The 17828-nt window shown below is 38.2% G+C and overlaps 1 protein-coding gene and 1 long non-coding RNA gene across 4 annotated transcripts in view; one reads left to right on the top strand and one right to left on the bottom strand.

Annotated features, from left to right (window-relative positions):
• Positions 1-14800, top strand: part of LOC118618276 — a 29040-nt gene extending 14240 nt beyond the window's left edge. The window contains exons 2-3 of the long non-coding RNA XR_004957035.1: positions 628-780; positions 14718-14800. This is a non-coding gene — a long non-coding RNA (uncharacterized LOC118618276). The remainder of the gene's footprint in view (positions 1-627; positions 781-14717) is intronic.
• Positions 1-15042, bottom strand: part of GALNT1 (polypeptide N-acetylgalactosaminyltransferase 1) — a 104875-nt gene extending 89833 nt beyond the window's left edge. For all 3 annotated transcript variants that reach the window (XM_036244436.1, XM_036244435.1, XM_036244437.1), the window contains exons 1-2: positions 14961-15042; positions 36-90 (exon numbers count right to left, since the gene is read on the bottom strand). The gene's annotated coding sequence lies outside the window, so the exon portion shown is untranslated. The remainder of the gene's footprint in view (positions 1-35; positions 91-14960) is intronic.
• Between the last annotated feature and the right edge of the window lie 2786 nt (positions 15043-17828).

The following is a 17828-nucleotide window of genomic DNA, read 5'->3' as shown; positions in this document are numbered from 1 at the left end:
AAACCCTGAAGTCATTCACCCAGCTATTAACTTACCCCAAACTGGTTTTTCAAATGAATCCATATCCCAAATCCATATGTCCCACATCTCCTGTTGAAAAATAAATGTCCTATAATCAGTTTATTATAGAATAACTCTATCCTCCCCTCTTACCTCAGCCCCCCTATTGCACTGAATGACAGGCCAGGCACACCTCCAAATGCCAAGCAGGATACCTGGCACACAATGTGTTCAGTTCATGTCCAGTCCACGAACAAGTGAGTCAATGAATAAAGTATTACTGGATCCAACACCAAGCTCAGTGGAAATACGTGCCTCCTCTTACAAATCCAGGAGGACATTAAAACTTTCCAGATGGGCAAGCCAAAGACACATAAATAACACATGTGGCAGACATTGTTTGTTCCTTATCCCACCCTCAGACCCTATGTTTTTCAAGGCATTAGACTCTCAAATGAATTCAAGTGATCATTCTTCTTGCCAGTGCAAGTGTCCAAATTTCAACCAGTGGTACCTGTTGAAAGCATTCCTGAAGGAAGTCTGTTGGGAAGCATTCAGGAAAAATTATGCTCCCTCAAAGAGATAGAAGATAAACTATACTTTTCTGCCTTTGTTATTATGGTATAGGATACACAGAAGTGCTGTGTCTTGAGGTCATGACAGAAACCAACACGCCAAGGATGGCAAAGTGAAAACATGGAAAGCACAAGGGGGCTCTGATGATATGGAGTCACTGAGCAGGCAAACCCTGAAATCTCCTATGTCTGGACTTCTGGTTAGGTGAGTTGATAAAGACTGCATTGTTTAACTAGGTATTCTGCTACTATAGTAAAAAACATCCCAATACACCACTCTGTAACCTACAATTACTGTGAATCAGTGGAGAATCCAAGTTAAGGAGTCTACTTTTACAGGAGATTTCATAGAAGCAGAATTTCAATAAAAATTTAATAGCTACAAACTAGAACTTGGTATATAACATGCCTATCTTAGACACAGCCTTAATCTATCACAATCACACATCCCTAATTTGTTCAAACGCTAATAAATATCAAATATGTACAAGAAACTATGCCACGTAAAATCTAATGTACAGCCCTGGCCAGTTTGGCTCAGCGGTTAGAGCGTCGGCCTGCGGTCCGGAGAGACCCGGGTTCGGTTCCCGCTAAGGGCACGTACCTCGGTTGCAGTTTGTCCCCGGCCCTGGTCGGTTGTGCGGGTGGCAGCCACTCGATGTGTCCCTTTCACATCGATGTTTCTCTCTCTCTCTCTGTTCCTCTCTCTCCCCCCAACTCTACCTGAACAAAAAAAAAAATGGAGGAATGTCCTCGGGTGAGGATAAAAAAAAAAATAAAAAATAAAAAAATCTAATGTACATAAATGTGAAAGAATCATAACCTGTCCACAACAAGCTTGCAGCTTAGGGGGAGAGATAACAAGACAAGTTGTGTTTGTATCTTTGCGACAGGTGACAAGTTATAAGACTGTAGCACACAAAGAAGCGAAAGTGGTAGGGGAGAATGACTGGGGAACTGATTTGAGTTATGAAAGACAGAAGGATATTGCAAGTGGACAAAACAGTGTGAGCTAAATAGGGAGTCAGGAAAATGCAGGAGTGTCTAGGGGACTTGGAGATGTGGTTGGGTTGAGGGGGTGAGTTCAGAACAGGGCAAATCTTGACTATCAGGCTAAGAAGTTTGAAGAGCAATGGTCAGGGAGAGTTTACCCAAGTTTTTACTTTTATCTCTTGATTTTTATGCCATATCATTACAACAGAATACTGTGGTTTCAGTATTCAGTTCAACCATAAACTCAGACACTAGGAAATATACTGCCACCATCAACAATGGAAAACCCCAGCGATCCTGGGGAGCAGTTTCTGGCAAGGATCAGACAGAAACTTTCTCCAGGCCAGGGACCACATTATTTTCTGGCCATGGAGTCCTCAAAACCTCTAAGGTTTTTGTTCTATGTTTTTAACAAAACACCAACTTCAGCCCTGAGTTCTAATATTGCCCTCTTCTCGTCAGATTATCACTCTCTTCTGTCCTTTACCATCTTCTGAACAAGTAGCCTCTGTCTCTAATTTTTCAACTCCTCAACCCAGTGTAGTCTGGCTTCACTTCAATGAAACCATTTGATCAAGTCATTGTAATGTCCCAACTACCAAAACAAATCTCTTTCTCGGACCCATTCTATGTGATATCTCAGCCTCTTCAATTATTATTGGAATAGGCAGGCTATAAATAAAATATAACCACTTCTTTTCTGGGCTCCCAGGGTCATTTCTTGTTCTTCAACTTTTCTGACCATGCTTCAGTCTTCTTAACCAGCTTATCCCCCTCTGCCCTGGATCAGTCCTCAGGCTGCCTGACACTCGACACTCCCGTCTTGGAAATTCACCAGTGGTAGAGCTTCACCTACCACGCACCAATGGCTCCTATATTTGTATCTTCTCCCTAGGACTCTCTGGTTAGACTACAAGTTCCTCTAGCCTAACATGAAAGTTATGTTTTTCATACTTGAGCCCTAAAAAGCTTATGAAATGTCTGAGAACAGCAGAAATTCATATACAAAATAGCATCTCCATCCCAAAATAATTCTTTATAGTTTCCTAATGCTTTTTCCATTCTAGCACCAAACACTAATTTATACCACAACATATATTAATCAGTTTATTAATTATCTTGCAAGCTTCCTGAGTAGAGACTTTATTTTGTTTAATGCTATTACTACAGCACCTGGAATAGTATCTGAAAGATACTATTTGCTATATGAATAAAAATGCCAGAAAACAATGCAATGTAAGAAGGAATAAAGGTAATTGAAATTAAAGCATTTTAAGGTTGCTGTGTTTAGGTATAGGGTAGAAATATTTAATTTACTCTAGACTTTTCAGGATCAAATATTATTTAAAACTTTAAAGGTAACAACTAATTAGTAAAGAAAATGTAAATTAAAAACTAAAGTTGAAAAAAGAGGAATAAAAAAATACATCAATTTTAAAAAATGAGAATAAAATTTAAAGTCAGAAAAAACTCACAAATATAGAAAGCACAAAATAATATGGTAGGACTAAATCTCAAAATATAAATAATAAAGATTAAAAGACAAAATGTATCCATTAAAAATTGGGTTTTTAAAAATAAAAGCTAAATGCTATTTATGACACATACGCTAGAAACATAAGGATTCAGTAAAGTTAAAAGTGAAAGTAATCTCACCAAAGAAAATATACAGATGGCAAGTAAGTGTATGAAAAGATACTCCACATCATATGTCATCAGGGAAATACAAATTAAAACAACAATAAGATACCACTATATACCTATTAGAATGGCCTCAACCTTCTAACACTGACAACACCACAATTTTATGAGGAATTCCCTCTCATCAAACAAGAACTCTCATCCACTGCTGGTGAGAATGCAAAATGATACAGGCACTTTGGAAGACAATTTGGCAGTTTCTTACAAATTGAAACAAACGCTTACCTACCACCCAGCAATCACGCTCCCTGGTATTTATCCAAAGGAGCTGAAAACTTTTGTCCACATAAAAACCTGCACATGGCCTTGGCTGGTTTTCTCAGTAGTTACAGCATCAACCCACAGACTACAGGGTCGCACATTTGATTCCTGGTCAAGGAATGTACCTGGGTTGCAGGATCAAACTCCAGCCCTGGTCGGTGTTGTACGGGAGGCAACCACTTGATGTTTGATTCTCTCCCTCCCTCCCTCCCTTCCACTCTATCTAAATATTAACGGGAGCCCTGGCCAGTTTTGCTCAGTGGTTAGAGCGTCGGCCTGCGGTCCAGAGAGACCTGGGTTCGGTTCCCGCTAAGGGCATGTACCTCGGTTGCAGTTTGTCCCCAGCCCTGGTTGGGTTGTGTGGGTGGCAGCCACTCAATGTGTCCCTTTCACGTCGATGTTTCTCTCTCTCCCTCCCTCCCGCTCTATCTGAACAAAATGGAAAAATGTCCACGAGTGAGGATTAAAAAATAAATAAAAAATAAATTAATGGGAAAATATCCTTGGGTGAGGATTAACAAAACAAAAACAACCAAAAAAACATGCATGTGGATGTTTACAGTAGCTTTATTCATTACTGACAAAATTTGGAAGCAATCAAGGAGTCCTTTGGTAGGTGAATGAATAAACTGTGCTACATCCAGACAATGGAATATTATTCGGCATTAAAAAGAAATGAGCTATCAAGCCATGAAAACACATGGAGGAAATTGTAGAACATATTACTAAGTGAAAGAAGTCATACTGTATGATCCCAACTACATGATATTCTAGAAAAGGCAAAACTATTGCGCCAGAAAAAAGATCACTGGTAGCCAGGGGTGGGGGTTAGGATAAATAGGCAGAGCACAGAGGACTTTTAGAGCAGTGAAAATACTCCGTATGACATCGGTGCTCAACCTGGGGGTCGAACGACCCTTTCACAGGGGTCGCCTAAGACATAACAGTAGCAAAATTACAGTTATGAAGTAGCAATGAAAATAATTTTATGGTTGGGGGTCACCACAACATGAGGAACTGTATTATTAATAAATAGTCGCGGCATTAGGAAGGTTGAGAACCACTGCTGTATATTATAATGATGGATATATGTCGTTATACATTGGTCTAAACCCACTGAATGTACAATAACAAGAGTGACCCTTAGGTAAACTATGGACTTTGAGTGACTATATGTCACTGTAGGTTTATTCTTGATATTTTTTTAAAAGGTACCAACTGCTCTGGTGAGTAATGCTGATAATGGAGGAGGCTATGAGTGTGTGGGGGCAAGAAGTATATGGGAAATCTCTGTACCTTACTCTCAATTTTATTGTAAACCTAAAACTGCCCTAAAAAACAGTCTTTTAAAAAAGTGAAAGTATGGGAATTTACCCACAGAAAGGTAGAATAACTTATACTGGACTAACACTCCTATAAACAACAATGATAAACTCTGGCCAAAATATAAAAACAGCTATTTGAAAGCACTGGAGAGCAACCAAACAGCAGAAACTAAAGAGAAGTAAAGCTCTGAAAGAGGGGAACTATAGTAGGTGAGATTTGCCTTTATATAGCTGTTTGCTGAGGGTAGATACCAGCATAAATGGTTCAGAGTAGCTGAAAACTCAAGAAGGAAGTCACAATCTTATTGGATTGAGACATCAAAGGATGAATTTTGGAGCTAACAGAGCAACTAGAAAGTGGGGAGGGAAATCCTAGAAAATAGGAAACTCCAAAATACTGTGTATGTTTATAAACTCTACAGCAATCCTTAGCTGAACCCTGAATCACACACAACACAGGAGAGAGTCCAGAGGCCCCGAAGAAAAGCATCAGCTAGATGCCTGAAAGAACTGAGCAAAGATACCAGCTGCTGCCCAAATGCAGGGGAGATAGTTTGGAGTTTAAGTCTAGGCAGGTAACTGCCTGCTAGAACAACAAAGCATCAACACATTTTAGGAGAAAACAGAACATATCATCCATAATTTCTAGTTTATCATAAAAAATTACTAGACATGAACATAAACAGGAAAATGTGATCCACAGTCAAGAAAAAAAAATCAATACACACTGAGCACAAGATGACCCAGATATGGAATTAGTTGAGGACTATAACGCAGCTACTATAAATATGTTTAAGAACTTTATTAATGAAGAGGATCTCTCATCAGACAAATAAAAACTGTAAAAGGAAACATGTGAGACCAGGCACAACAAAAAAATACAAAGTCTGAAATGGAAAATTCACCTGACAGGTTCAACCGCAGATTACAAACCCCTTAAAAACTGATCGAAAACAATGATCCAGCCCTGAGGATCTCAGGTTCAATTCCCAATCAAGGGCATGTCCCTGGATTGCAGGTTTGATCCCCAGCCACGGTCAGGATTGTGTGAGAGGCAACCAATCGATGTCTCTCTCTCACATCAATGTTTCTCTTTCCCTCCCTATCTAAAAATCCTCGTAAGAAGATTAATAACAACAACGAAATGATCCAATCTGAAAATCTGATGGGAAAGAAGAATTTTTTAATTAACAGAGAGCCTCAATGAACTATGAAACGATACCATTAAGTTTTATATGTAAAAAACTGGAGTCCCAAAAGAAGAGTGGAGAAACTTATGCAGAAAAGTACATGTCCACAATCTGAGGAAAACTTAAAATTGCAAATCTAAGTCCACGGAACCCCAAGCAAGATAAATACAAAGAAAATCACATCGCCCAGCTAGTGTGGCTCAGTGGATGGAGCGTAGTCCCACGGATTGAGAGGTCCCAGTTCGATTCCCAGTCAGGGCACATGCCAGGGTTTCAGGCTCAATCCCCCGTAGGGAGCATGCAGGAGGCAGCCAATTGATGTTTCTCTCTTACACTGATGTTTCTATCTCTTCCTCCCTTCTTCTCTCTCCATAAAAATCAATAAAAACATATTTTTTAAAAAAAGAAAGTATACACATTGTTCTTCAAACGGTTGAAAGCTAAAGACACAGAGGAAATCATGAAAATAGCCAGAAAAACAACAACATTTAATACATGTATAGAGAAAAATGGCTGACTTCTCATTACATGTTTGGGTAAAGCAAGACAAAACAACTCATCTCTTGAAGACCTGTGCTAAAAGAAATGCTAAAGAAGTTATTCAGGGAAATGACACTAGATGAAAATTCAGATGGGGGGGGTGGGGAGGAAGTGAAGATTTCAGTAATAGTAAATATCTGAATAAATGTAAAGAACTGTTTTTTCCTTCTTAATCTCTCAAAAGTCATATGACTGATTAAAACAAAAACTATAACTCTGTATGGTAAGATATATTAATATAAAGATGTGACATATGACAAAATTAGAGCAAAGGATAGTGCTGAGAGTTAAATAGAACTACATAGTTGCAAGAGACTTCAATTTCATGTGAAATAGTACAACCCAGGGCCCGTTCATAATTAAAACAAAAACAAAGAAGTCCTATGCAGAACTGTAAAACAAGAAAAAGAAACAAATTTAAAAACCAGAAAGAAGAAAAAGAAATAAATAATAGAAAATCCAATAAAATAGTTAAGGCACATACCCAGGTTGTGGGCCCCGATCCCCAGTGGAGAACATGCAGGAGGCGGCCAACTGATGTTCTCTCTCATCAATGTTTCTATCTCTTCCTTTCCCTTCCTCTCTCTCTAAAATCAATAAAGAAAAATAAAAAGTAATAGCTAAAAATAAAAAATCCAATAAAATAAAGACAAGCAGAACTAATAAGAACTTTTAGTAAGGTTGCTGGATACAAGATCAACACACAAAATTCAACAGAATTCTTTTGCCAAACAGAATTCTTTTGCCAATAATAACTAGAAATTTATTCAGAAAGACCTAAATAAAAAAATTAAAAAATGAAGAGAGAGCATGCTCACATATGGAAGGTTTACTACAGTAAAGAAGTAAATTCTCTCAATATTAATCTATCTTCACACACTTCCAATAAAAATCTCAATGTGTTTTTTATTGAACTTAAAGTTGTATTGAACTTAAAGCAGATCCTAAAAATCACATGGAAGAGCAAAGCCAAGAAACCCAATATAATTTTGAACACAGTGAAAGAACTGTGTCTACTATATATCAAGCAATGGTAGTTAAGTTAGTGTGATAAATGAGCAGATAGATTAAAAGACCAATGAAATAGAGTCCAGAGTCAGCTTCACATTAATATGCAAACCAGATATAGGACAGAGATGGCACTACAAATCAGTGTGAAAGGATGGGCTATTTAATAAATGTTTATCCACATGTAAGAATAAATTAAAATTCCTACTTCGCACCACACTAAACACCAACTTCAGGTAGGTTAAAGATTTATTGATATAAATCTCCAAAATTTTAAGATAAAATACAGGCAAATATCTTCATGTCCTTGGGTAAGGAAGAATTTCTTTTTTTTTTTTTTTAATCCTCACCTGAGGACATTTTTCCATTTTTTGTTCAGGTAGAGTGGGAGGGAGAGAGAGGAACAGAGAGAGAGAGAAAGAGAGAAACATCGACGTGAAAGGGACACATCAAGTGGCTGCCATTCTCACGACCAACTAGGGCCGGGGACAAACTGCAACTGAGGTACATGCCCTTAGTGGGAACTGAACTCGGGTCTCTCCAGACCGCAGGCCAACACTCTAACCGCTGAGCCAAATTGGCCAGGGCAGGAAGAATTTCTTAAACAATACTCAGAATGCACAAACCATGAAAGAAAAAACTGAGTAATTTCTAGTTTAATTTAAAACTTAAAAGTTCAATATATCCAAAGACATCATAGAGCATTCAAATGATAAGCCAAAGACTTGAGGAAAATATCCACAATGGAAATAATCAACAAAAAATTAGTTATCAGAATACACTAAAAACTTCTCCAAATCAAAACAAACAACAACACACAAGTGGAAAATGGACAAAAAGAATGGGAAAAATCACAAGAAGCCAATGCACATATAAAAATATGTTCAACCTCAGTAGTATTCAGGGAAATGAATTTGGCCTCATCAGACTGGTAAAAACACAAGTGTTAGTGTTACTAGATATTAATATAATAACTAGGTACCTAGATATTAATAAAGGGAGGAAGCAAAGGGAATCAAGACATTATTAAGCATAATAAAACTGGGGAGCATGAGCTTGTTTGCTACACCAGGAAGCTACCCTTTCACACATACTCCAGGGGATCATAGTACTGCCCCACTAAGGATTAACACCCCTCCATTCCCATTCTCCAGTACTGGATTGTGGGGGGTGGGGAGGAACAAAGGAAGGTAAGCACAGGTGCAACAGAAGTCAAAATGGAGCAGCGGAGGGGGGGGGGGGGTGCTTGACCATAGAGGTCTATCAGTCTAACCTGGGAAAGAGATCATCAGAAGCCCAGGAAAGCTTGGGAAGTTGATTAGTTATTTTGAAAAAGCTCCTGGTTCTTCCCAAACCCAAGAGGATATAATCCCTAGGGAATAAGGAGGAGTTGTTTTTTTTTCCCTCTCCCCCTTCCCCCACCCCTTCTAGGTGACTAGTACTCCTCCAATTCACTCAGGAATTCTCTCTACATAGCCTTGTGGCCTTAGCAGCTGTGTGGCCAGTGGTTGATGGCGAGGTAGACTCCAAACACAGGGGAGCCTTGATACCGCAGCACCACAACAGACTGCAGCCCGGAACACAAGCTAAGATAGCCCAATGCTGGAATGGACTAAGCTTTAACATGGCACAGGGTCTCTGATCTTTGGCCTTATTTCTGGCCCTGATCTTCCATGGTGGGACAGACAGAAATGGGACACTGGGAACCCAGGAGGAGCACTCTTTAGATTTTGCATCGACTACCCAAATAAATCTTACCACCACGCTACAATCTCCCATGCATGGGTCTGTGAAATGCTTTTCTAGCGCTCCCATGGAAGAACACAATTTCCACTGGCAACATTAGTAAGAAATAAACAAATAAGACATTTATATAATGTTCCAAGTGTAATTTGGCACAGCCACTTTGAAGAGCAATCTGGCAATATCTAGTAAAGCTCAAGAAAGCACTACCCTATCACTCAGTAATTTTAGTTCTAGGTACATACCCTGGAAAACCTCTTTTGTACCTATGTGTACAGAGACATGTACAAAGACTACAGTATTGTTTATAATGGCAAAAAAAAAAGAGTAACAACTTAATGTACATCAAGAGGAACATGGATAAATGAACTACATAACAGAATACTATACAGCAGTTAATATTAAACTAGAGTTATGTGCATCAATATGGGTAAACAATATCAAATTTAAAAAACAGCATGCAGGATATGTGAAGTATATTCCATTATATATAGTTTTAAAGCATAATAAAATCAAACATATTATTCATGGACACAAACATATATATTTTGTTTGTTTGTTTGTTTTTGTTTGTTTTCTAAATCCTCATCAGAGGATAATCTTCCATGTATCTTCAGATAGGGGGGCACATCAACTTGAGAGAGACATCGATTGGCTGCCTCCCACACAACCCCAACTAGGGCCAAACCGAACCACAACAGAGGTGCATGCCCTCAACCAGAATCGAACCCACAACTCTTTGGTCCAAGGGCCGACGCTCTAACCGCTGAGCCAACCCAGCCAGGGCACAAACATGTATTTTTAACAATAGGAAATATGCATGAGAATAATATATCAAATTCATATCATGGTTGTTATTTCTAAGTAGGGAAGAAAGGGCTTCAACTGTACTGGAGCTTTTTTATATAAAAGATCTAAACTGTGGCCAACTGGTAGTTGCTCACCTAATATCTACTTTCCTTTTCTTATAATCAAACTGCTGTACTACTAAGACTGGCCATTTGTATACCCTGGCTTGCCTTGCAGATTAAGGTAGCCAGTAAGATTAAATCAGAAATCACTGGGTGGAACTATGGGAAAAGTACTGAAAGGGGGACCGGCTTCACTGGGACCTGGGCCCCTTTGTCCTTATGCCTTCCTTGATCCTCCTGCCTGGAACGCGAACACAAAGGATGGAGCTGGTAGGAGGACCTTCTTTGCAACCATGAGATGACCCTGAGAAATAAAGCTACAAGCTAAAGACTGCAAAGCAGAAAGATAAAAAGTGCGGGTCCTTGATGACCACATAAACTGCCATATCCTGAGAGGAAAAACTCTCTTTAAAGCACTTTGTTGGGGGGAAGTGGGAGTGTAGGGATCTTTCAGATGCTAACTGACATGAAGCAAACAGAGTAAATGTTAAGACAAGACATGGGGGAAAGATGGGTTCATGAGTGTTCCTTATCTTCTCCTGTACTTTTATATATATTAAATTTCTTTATTAAATATGTTAGCCCTGGCCAGAATGGCTCAGTTGGTTGGGCATCATCCTGTGTACCCAAAAGGTTGCTGGTTCAATCCCTGGTAGGGGGCCTGCAGGAGGTAGCTGATCAATGTTTCTCTCTCCTTTTCTCTTCCTCTCTAAAAATTAATAAAAAATCTTAAAAAATAAAGCAGAGATTCTCAAATGTTACCCACAGACAACTGTTAGCCAACAGATAAAGCCAAAATGCAAAGGCAACATGTATACTTTATGAGGTGGTTAACCAGAGCAGATATTCACAACTGAGGGTACCAAAGTTTGCCACCCCAAAATATGCCTTTGGAATATTGATTTTTAAGCTGGTTATTAAAACACAAGACTCAGGAAGAACCTTTGATCCTCCCAAACTTACCTTCCTAAAGGAATTCAGATAGAAAAACTTGCTTAAAGGGAGCATCACCCTAATGTGGTACAGGGAGAAATCTAGCAAAACCTGTTTGCTGGACTCCCTATTATTTCAGGTGGGCCAGTAAGAATTTATTTACCACATGTTTGTACTTTCTCATTTACCTGTGAATTGCCTGCTTTCCTTTGAAGTCCCAGTCCCAGACCTCAATTGCCCAATCTGTCCTCCAGTCTCATATTCTTACGGAACTTCCACATGCATACAGTCATCCCTCAGCCACTGTGATACAGTGAAGCCACAGAAGTCCGAAGTGTGAAGTGGCGAGGGACAACTGTATATAAATAAAGAATCCTACTTCGCGGAAATTCATTTATCGTGGTAGAGTCTGGAACTGATTAACCGTGATAAACGAGGGCCGACTGTATATATAATAAATTTGGACCTTTTCCCTTGCTAACCTGTCTCATGTTAATATGACTACTGGTCCAGCCAGAAGAACTTAAAAGACAGAAGAAAAATTTATTTTTCATCCCCACACTAGAAACTGGCCTACCACACTCAGAGAGAGCTATACTATAGCTACCAGCATTGCTATTGCCAATTTGGATAAGAAACAAGACTGTAAGATACCACAGTCTCTTGGCTCTGGGGTATGGATAAAAAGACCAAAAACAATTTGCAGACTAAATGGAAACTCTGTTGTCATTCCCTTTCCCCTATTTTTCCTTCTCCTTGCATTCCCCAGAGTTCAGTGCCATACTTTTTCTCCTCCACAACTGAATCATCTGCGAAGAAAAAATTATCAAAGGATAGTACTCTAAGAGGAAGATTATTCATCTTTTACAATTGCAAACTTGAAGGTTCTTTTGAGAATTAGTTCACTTAAAATAATGTGTAATGTTACTGAAGTGGTGTTTTGAATTCAAAAAGTTTTAATTTTTTTTCTCAACAGACTAAATAAAAACAGAAATTTGGGATAGGGGAAATTTTGGCCTAAGATAATATTTAATTACCATATGAAAAAAAACCTTTGTTCATTTATTAGTATGTTACAGAAAGACAGTGCTTTAGTTAATCATGAATTCTACTGCATAGATTTATCACAGGTACCACACACTGCAAAACACATATAATCTTCTTTTCTCCTTAACTAGTCAGCTATTTCGTACATCGATTTTTGTTTTGTAGTTTTTTTATTTCCTAATTTGGTTTCTTTCTTATTTGGTTTCGATCTAAAGTCACTTAACTTCTTTTCTTAGCATGTAACTTTAGTGGTTGTTCTGCATTCTCTCCTGCTGATCTTATTCGACTTTCTGGCCTGTTTCCTTTTATTTCTGTGAATGGCTATTCTAGGCTTCAAGACCTAGTCTCAGATTGCTTCTGCATTGATACGAGTTAAGATCAGTGCTAGATGATAACATCCCAAGCGCCTTTTAGGGGCAGATGACAGGATTTGTTTCCTGCTCTCAGAACCTAAACACCACTGTAATTAGGATCTTAGTAATTAGGATCTTAGCAATGTAGTAGAAAATTAACAAGTTAATTATTTTACCGGTCCCTAAAATAATCCTATTTAATTCACATCAATAACTCAAAACATTTCTTCTGCATTTTTAAAAATCCCACCTAATTCTTGCCCAGCTGGTGTGGCTCAGTGGGCTGAGAGTCATCCCATGCACTAAGAGGTCATTGATTCGATTCCTAGTCAGGGCAAATGCCTGGGTTGCGGGCTCCATCCCTTGGTAAGGGGCGTGCGGGAGGTAGCCGATTGTTTCTCTCTCATCGATGTTTCTATCTGTTTCTCCCTCTCCCTTCCTCTCTTTCTAAAAATCAATAAAACAGCACCTCTTTTTAAAAATTAACTAATTAATTAATTTAATTCCACCTAATTCTCAAAATTGTAATCTGCTAAAACCTCTGAACAGTTGGGTTATCCCTCCTTTCCTTCTTACATACACTAAACAGTTGAACATTTGTCTTTATTACCAATAGAAATATAACTAAAAGATAAATTTTTTGCAAATGGCACTCTCTACTTCAGCTTTAGAAAATTTAAAAATTAAGTTCATCAGCAAAATTTTCCCCCACACATACTATGTTACAGCCTACTTTTAGCTTCATTACAATAACCACAATTTCAAGAGGAATAACTAGAAAATATTTAAGATACTATATTTAGCCCTGGCCAGTTTGGCTCAGCGGCTGGAGTGTCAGCCCTTGGACCAATGAGTTGCAGGTTTGATTTCAGTCAAGGGCATGTACCTCAGTTGGTCCCTGGCCCTGGTAGAGGTCATGTGGGAGACAGCCAATCAATGTGTCTCCCTCACGTCAATGTTTCTCTCTCTCTCCCCCTCCCTCCCTCCCACTCTATCTGAAGATAAACAGAAATAAAATATCCTCGGTGAGGATTAAAAAAATAAAATAAAGATACTATATTTACACATTATCAAAGATCATACACTTTTTAATGAATATAACTTTAGAGCTTTTAAGAAAAGTCCTCACAGTACTGAGAGGTTAGTTAAATTAACTGTAACTTTCAGTTTTGCATTTTGCTGTGCTTTTATTTTTATTTATTTAATCCTCATCTGAGATATTTTTCATTTATCTTCAGATAGAATTAGAGGGAGGGAGGGAAGAGGAAGGAGAGAAAGGGAGAGAAAGAGAGAAATAGCCACGTGAGAGGGACATATTGACTGGTTGCCTCCGGCACAACTCCAACCAGTGTGGGGGACAAACTGCAACCAAAGTACCTGCCCTTGACCGAAATCAAACCTGCAACTCACTGGTGCGCTCTAACCGCTAAGCCAAACCGGCCAGGGCTTTTTAAAAAATAATTTTTCTTTATTGATTGTAGAGAGAGAAGAAGGGAGAGGGAGAGAGAGAAAGACATTGATGAGAGAGAAAATCTACTGGCCGCCTCCTGCATGCCCCGCACTGGGGATGAGGCCCACAAACTGGGTATATATCCTGTCCGGGAATCGAACTGGTAACCTCTTGGTGCATGGGTTGATGCTCAACCACTGAGCCACACCAGCTGGGCTTGCTGTGCATTTAACTGCCCTAAACATGCTAAGTCCTTGATTACTGAAAAAAAAAGAACAGCAAAGCAGTCTTAAAGGAGATGAAAACTTCACCTGATATATAGCAAAATTTAAAGAGCCCTACTCTTCAGGGAGAGTTATTTTTAAAAATCAGAAAGAGGGGAAGGGATAAAAATAATATAGTTATTGTTCTATTTCTTCATAAGAGTTTTTTCATAGAAACCAAATGTAACATGTATATTTGTTTGAGTTTCAAATCTACAAACTGAGTCAAAAAGACACTTTGGAACTATTGGGGAAATTTGACTATGACTGTTTATTAGATGATAGTAAGGAATTATTGTTAGTTTTATCAGGAATAACAACAGTATTATAGCTATAATTCAAAAAATGTTCTCATTTTATTTTATTTTTAAATTCTCACCCAAGGACATGTTTGTATGTTTGTTTGTTTGTTTGTTTGTTTTAGAGAGAAAGAGAGACAGACAGACATGGATCGGCTGCTTCCCAAACACACGCCATCCAGGGCGAGGGAATGAACCCCAAACCTAGGTATGTGCCCTGTCCGGGAATAGAACCCACAGGATGATGCTCCAACCAACAGAGCCACTCCAGCCAGGGCAAAAATGGTCTCATTTTTAAAAGACTCATACTGAAGAGTGTTGGGGGTTGAGGAGGAGGTTAGAGGTGAAGCATGTATGGTAAATCTTACCTTTGATGAATCTGGAAGATGGATACAGGTTTAAGGGGGTTCATTTTACCATTTCCTCTACTTTTATCGATGTTAGAATTTTCTAAAATATAAAGTTAAATTTCAGAGAGCTGAAAGCTAAATTAGAATTACAGATGGATTAAACACCCTACTTTTGCAAGCCAAATATTGCAAACACTGGTGTTTTGTCAACAAAATCAAGGCATACGTTCATTCACTTAACTTCAATTTTATAAGTACCTATTTACTATATACAAGCATTTCACCAGACTTTGGGAGAACAAAGATGAGTTTGACAATGTCACTGTCCTTAGAGAGGAGAAAGTTAATGTGAATACCTGTGATAAAGGATTCCAGGTGGTCAGACAAAGGTAGAGAGAACAGCAACCACAGGCAGAAGATGGAAGGGTAACAGTGTGAATGCCTGCAATGTGCACATGCATTACATTTGTAATCACTGCTGCTCAATGAAAGAGGAACTACTCATGAAGTTGTGTAGGGTTGTTTTGTTTTGTTTTCCATCCAGACCCCAACCCCAGTAGAAATGAATCAGATTCCACAAGTATGGGTTTCTTCTATGAATGATTATGCATTAGAAAATTTTATCCTAACAGTCCTTTTCAAGTTGGTCTTATCTTCCTTTTCATCTGAGGAAACTGAAAAGGCCTAAACTTTAGAGGTGGGCAGAACTTCGACATTTAGGAAACGGAAGGGTCTGAGAAGTCAGAGAATAATCTAGAGAGTGGCACATAAACTCCAAAGAGGACAAAGTTCTGAGAAAGGAGTTCTCCACAATGCAAAAGCTACAAAGAAAGTATTAAGTGACACTCAAAGCTATCTCTGTCAAGTATTTTGTAAGCTACCGTGAGTCTGGTGATTTAAACAAGACCCAAACATCAGGTCTCACAAACTGTGCTAAATCAAAGAAATGAAACGTTACTCCAGATTTCGGGGTGAGGACATTTCAAGCCTTACTACTGGCCACATTAGCCATTTGCAGTGTAAGGCCGGATTAAAAAACTGAAGTTCCCAACCAGGAAGGCTATCCTTCTTTTAACAGGGATGTAAGTTAAAGGAGAAGAATGAAAGCACAACAATTACTGAGCATTTACTACGTGCTACGCACTTTTAGAGGCACCATATAACATAATCCTCCCAATAAACCAATGAGCTAGATACTATTATGTTCATCATCTAACAGATAAGAAAATGGACACTTTAAGAAGTTGGGAATTTGCCCTGGCCAGTTTGGCTCAGCAGTTGGAGCATCGGCCTGCGGACCAGAGAGTCCCAGGTTCAGTTCCAACTAGGGGCATGTACCAAAAACAAAAAAAACAAACAAACAAAAAAAGAAGTTGTGTAATTTGACCAAACTCACACAGACTTTGTCAAGACCAGAATTCAAAATCAGTCAAGTCCCAGTAACCTTGATTAAAACCCATAAATACGTGTACCCTTTAGGGTCCACCTCTGGAATTTATATAAATGGCATTATAATATATTCTTCTGCTATATTTTTGTTGTTGTTGTTAATCCTCACCCGAGGATGTGTTTCTACTGATTTTTAGATGGAGTGAAAGGGAGGAAAAGAGAGAGAGAGAAAAACATCAATGTGAGAGAGAGACATCAATTGGCTGCCTCCCGCACAACCCCGATTGGGGCTGGGGATTGAACCTGCAACCCAGGTACATGCCCTTGACTGGGAATTGAACTCTCAACCTTTCGGTCCGTAAGCAGACACTCTAACTGCTAAGCCTTCTGCTACATTTTTTATTCCAACATCATGTTTTTAACATTCATCAATGTTGATGCATTAATAGTTCATTATTTTTGGTGCTATAGAACAGGGATTGGCAAATTATCATCTTTATAAATAAAATGTTATGGGAACACAGCCAAACCCATTTCATTTAAGGCTGCTTTTGCACTACAAAAGCCAAATTGAATTGCCAGAGACTATACAGCCTGCAAGGCCTAAAAAATTTAGTATATGGCCCTTCACAGAAAGTTTGCTGACCTCTGCCACAGAGTATTGCAGTGGTATATTTGACAGTATTCAAGTTTTACAATTTTGTCAATGTAGTTTTAATTTACATTTCCCTGTTGACAAATATTTGGTGGCTATTGATTTTTCTTCTATGAAATTGCTTTTTCCTTTCTATTGTGCATTTATCTTTTTCACATTGACATATACATGTATATATTGACATATATACATATGTGCATGTTAGTGATTAAAAAATCCTTTGCCAACTATATGTATATCCTTGCCCTAATACTACATTAACTCAATTATTAAAGTTTACATTAACTTTAAATATGGTAAGACAAGCAGCTTCAGAAATATCTTGGCTATTCCTAGCCCTCTACCAAATAAATTTTAGAATTAATTTGTCAAGTTCCACAAAAACAAACAAATGAAACTATACCCTGCAGGGTTTTTACTAAAATAGCAATGAATTTGTTAATGACAGGTTAATTAATATATTTACAAGAGATAGTCTTTCTCCCTATAAACATGGTATGCCCCCATATTTATTTAGGTCCTTAATGTCTTTCAATACATCTTTATAACTTTCTATATAAAGATGTTGACACCTATTTTTATATCTATCCTAGGTAGCTTTGTTTTTCTTTTTTACTGTTGTGAAATATATTTATTATATTTTTTATTGTGAACTACTGGGTTCAAGTAATAGAACTGATTTTACTATATTGATCTTATATTCAGCAACTTGCTAACTATTACAAATCCTAAAAATGTATCTATGGACTTGAATTTTCTAGAAAATGTTAATACTGACTCTAAGGATAACCAATTTGGTCATTCCTTATAGCCTCGTAACTTTTCTTATCATATTGACTAAC

The sequence above is a fragment of the Molossus molossus genome, unplaced genomic scaffold, assembly GCF_014108415.1.
Source record: "Molossus molossus isolate mMolMol1 unplaced genomic scaffold, mMolMol1.p scaffold_m16_p_6, whole genome shotgun sequence".
Classification (NCBI taxonomy): Eukaryota; Metazoa; Chordata; class Mammalia; order Chiroptera; family Molossidae; genus Molossus; species Molossus molossus.
This window is presented reverse-complemented; position numbering and strand designations above follow the sequence as displayed.